Genomic DNA, 4,738 nt, shown 5'->3' with positions numbered 1-4,738 from the left:
AGTTTCTTTCCATCAGTATGGCATTTCTTACCTGCCATGTGGCAATTAATTTCCTATTAAACAAAACCTGTGTGGGCAGAAGGCAAAATGTGATGACTCTGGGTGAAAGTTAATGATTCAGGAGTCAAATAAGGCTTAACTTCAAAAAGGTCTTTGAGGTTCATATCAGATCACATCCAATATGAACAAGAGCAGATGGCACGTCAGCAGCAGACAGGGCACCAGTTCTGTGGGATTAGCTTGGCAACTCTGTAAGTGTTCAGAAACGGGGATTAAAAACTTCCAGGTTGGCAGATACTTTCCCTGCTGTAACACTTTAAATGTCATACAACTTCATCCTGGCTAAACATGACAGATGATGTTTCAATTCCCCCTGGATTTTGCCTTGCATTATCATTGCAAGAAATGTGGAAACAATCAAGGTATCCTACCTTTCAGCATCAGCTTGATCTAGAGCTGGGAGAAATATAAAAATGACTTGGAGCCAAAATATCCATAAAGAGAAATTTGACGGCCCTCTTTGGGCTTACCCTTTGGAAGTTACTCTTTGCATACTCTCTACATGCATCTCTCAGCCGTGAACATAAACCCTGGAATGTGTGCTTAAGAATGAGAAGGAACCTGTGCGGGTCAAATGAAAACCAGACAAAGAACAAAATGAAAACCAGGCTATGAGCCTAAGTGACAGAGGAAATCTGTCTGTCTATTCTCTTTTCATTTTACTTTCATGGTCTCTTTGGAAAGTATCAGTGCATCTGCTGCTGCCAGAAGTTTGTTGTGTGATAAAAGAAGATGGAAGTAGCCAAGGAGGAGGAAAGTATCTGGGAATAACTGCCAGACAGTCAAATGCAAATGTTAAGAATCAGGTGGAAACTAGTCACTCAGATTACTTTTTAAAATGTTTTGCAAACTAGGCCCAAAGCTTAATGTGAGAGGAGGAAAAGGAAAGGAAGCAGTAAATAAAGATAAATAGAATTAATTAACCAAAAAAGGGAAGATAAAACAGGGATCAATGTGACAACCCCTAGGTCATATTAAAAAGCTCACATAGCTCTGTTACTTTTCAAAACCTCAGTTGCTATTCTACTCCATTGCCCAAGTATAAAACCGCTAGTGTTGTGAGCAGCGACACATTAGATGTAGCCACTTAAAAGAGAGAACTTCACAGCACAGAGGGTCTCTCAGAAGATAGAGTCATTCAAAAGGAAAGTTATTGTAGTGATTTTCCTTGAAATAAAACGTGGCATCATTATCTGATGTTCTCATTCATTTCTAGGCTGTGCTCAGCATTTCTGTGGCAAAGGAAAAAAAAAAAAAAAAGACCCATGTTCAGGAGAGAGGGTTGCTTTCAATAATGGAAGCTCGATATTTAGAGGGCAATCCCACCACTGTTTTGTGAATAGGAAACTAAGTATAAGGTTTGATACACTCCTTTAAAACTGCATTCAAAGGTTTCAACTTTGAGCTTCAGGTGGTGAAAGAATCCCCTGAAACAGAATGGTGAATGCATATGTAACTTTTGGGGAGAAAGAGGGTCCACTGCCTTATATCAGAATACAAGGGGATCTATGATCCCAACAAATTTAAGAGCTACTAAACCAGAAAATCTATGAAGTTCTCCCTAATTCTATGATTCTGAATTTTAAACTCTTTATGTCAAAATAAAATAAGTTGATATTTTCTGCAAAGTATGATTAGAAATTATAATAGTAAAAAAAAAATGTTTTTTTTTAGTATTTATAATAAGCTGGGCAGTTGGCTTTCTAAACACTATCTCATTTAATATGCAAAACAGGCCTATGAAGTAGACATTTTTATTGTCATTTACAATAGGAAATAGGGACTCAGGAAAGATAGATGATTTGCCAAAGATCAAACAACTGGGAAGTAGAAGAACCTGTCATAAAACCTACACAAGTCTGACTCCAAAGATGGTGCTTTCATGACTACAATTTACAACATTTCATAAAGACATGATCATGTAGCCTCTTTCAAGAAACAAACAAAAATGAGAATTTTCCTTGAAGATCCAGAGCCATAAAAGGGATGCAGAATAGGGAAAGGGAAAAAACTCATTTTGCCTGCCAGTATTTTAATTCATGTATAGTAGGATGAAAATAAGTATCAAATGGTAAAAGAAAGAAAGAAGAAAACACAGAACAGTGTATGTGGATTTGGTGCATGGGCTAGACAGCCAGAGCCAACACAAGATCATCATGTGTTTGGGGAACCACCTCACAGGTAACATCAACAGCGCATTCTCCAAGCTTCCCAGGATCCCATCTTTCCTCTAAAATGCAATGGAGGTACATGCTTATTCTACCTTAGGGACAACCCTGCTACTGATCTTTGGGAGACTGCAGAGTCAAAGGGGGTAACCTTTGCAGGACCAGCTTTACAGTGTGAGACCTGAGACCATGCTCAGAAGGATTCTGCAATTTTAACACTCTGTTGTGCCATCTTGAAAATTTTAATAATTTTTGGAAAAGGAACTCTACATTTTCACTTTACAATGTGCACTGAAAATTCTGTAGCCAGTCTCGGGTCTTGGTTTGAAGTTCATGTGTTACCTATTTTTTTGCTTCATTTAAATTGAATTATTAAGTTTTATTTACATTACGTATTCCAGCTTAGCGATGGGGATAGTGACAGAGAGTAAGAAGGGGGACCCTTAGCTGTCCATATGGTACCATTCAATGTCCAGCCATCCATACTGCTTACTACAACCCATTTCATCCCTTTAATCCAGTGCATGCTAAAGGTGAGAAAATGCCTTAATCTTCATCAAACTGATACTTCCATTTTTACAGAAAATTGATTTATTTCAGTGAGGCTGATTCAAGCCATGAAAAAAAAGATTCAACTAAGCTGTTTCCCTTCTGGTCCTGAAGACTGCCTGTCACACACAGAAACACAATCTGTTGAGAGAGGCTTCATGCTTGATAGGTTATCTTCTGCAGGTGGCCAAGGCCTACTAATTGTATCTGAACATGCCAAAGCTGCTTAATCCACCTACTTGTGTTTCACCGTCCCTGAAGTGCTGAAATAAAACACTATATGCCCAATTAAACATCTATTTCCTGGATATTATTAATTTAGGGGGTATTGGAAACTTTATTCTAATTCAGTTTTGCTTAAACTTTCCAATACAAGAACCACTTCAGTAAACGAAACAAAGTCTACATCTTCTTACATACACCACCTAAATAGTCATGGAACATTTATTCTCACAACACTTGTAATTTAATTTAACTACAGATTAAAATATATTTAACCCATTTTCTCTGGAAAATACACATTAGGGAAATCTATTTCTATTTGTATTTTTGTACATGCCATCTGACAATCTTAAGAATCTTAAGAGAAATTCACAGAACTCTCCTAGAGAACGACTAATTAAACATCTTTCATATATGATATCTGATGGAAAGAATACATTTTGAATGCCTTGAAAGTTGTGGAGAGTAATAAAACATTGATTACTCTTCTAAGAGTAATTATTTTTATTTCCTTTCCCAGAAATATGCATTTGTAAGGAACGTCAACTTAGACACTGAACAGTTTATTTAAAGTCATGTAATTATTTTGTATATTGTAACATAAGCTCTGCATTAAACAATAAAAAGGATGAAGTTGGAGACCTTCAAGATGGCAGAGGAGTAAGACGTGAAGATCAACTTCCTCCCCACAAATACATCAGAAATACATCTACATGTGGAACAACTACAGAACACCTACTGAACGCTGGCAGAAGACCTCAGACTTCCCAAAAGAGCCGTGTGGCTGACAGGGTCTTGGTCCTCCGGCCGGGTGTCAAGCCTGTGACTCTGAGGTGGGAGAGCCGAGTTCAGGACATTGGTCCACCAGAGACCTCCCAACTCCACATAATATCAAATGCTGAAAGCTCTCCCAGAGATCTCCATCTCAATGCTAAGACCCAGCTCCACTCAACAACCAGCAAGCTACAGTGCTGGACACCCTATGCCAAACAACTAGCAAGACAGGAGCACAACCCCACCCATTAGCAGAGAGGCTGGCTAAAATAATAATAAGGCCACAGACATCCCAAAACATACCACCAGATGCGGTCCTGCCCACCAGAAAGATAAGATCCAGCCCCACCCACCAGAACACAGGCACCAGTCCCCTACACCAGGAAGCCTACACAAGCCGCTGAACCAACCTTAGCCACTGGGGACAGACACCAAAAACAATGGGAACTACAAACATGCATCCTGTGAAAAGGAGACCCCAAACACAGTAGGTTAAGCAAAATGAGAAGACAGAGAAACACACAGCAGATGAAGGAGCAAGGTAAAAACCCACCAGACCAAACAAATGAAGAGGAAATAGGCAGTCTACCTGAAAAAGAATTCAGTAAAGATGATCCAAAATCTTGGAAATAGAATGGAAAAAATACAAGAAAGATTTACCAAGAAACTAGAAGAACTAAAGAGCAAAAAAACAATGATGAAGAACACAACAAATGAAATTAAAAATCCTCTAGAAGGAATCAATAGCAGAATAACTGAGGCAGAAGTATGGGTAAGTGACCTGGAAGATAAAATAGTGGAAATAACTACTGTAGAGCAGAATAAAGAAAAAAGAATGAAAAGAATTAAGGACAGTCTCAGAGACCTCTGGGAAACATTAAATGCACCAACATTCAAATTATAGGGGTCTCAGAAGAAGAAGAGAAAAAGAAAGGGACTGAGAAAATATTTGAAGAAATTATAGC

Source organism: Eschrichtius robustus, chromosome 6 (assembly GCF_028021215.1).
Source record: "Eschrichtius robustus isolate mEscRob2 chromosome 6, mEscRob2.pri, whole genome shotgun sequence".
NCBI classification, from domain to species: Eukaryota; Metazoa; Chordata; class Mammalia; order Artiodactyla; family Eschrichtiidae; genus Eschrichtius; species Eschrichtius robustus.
The sequence above is the reverse complement of the archived record's forward strand: the minus strand, read 5'-3'. Positions refer to the sequence as shown.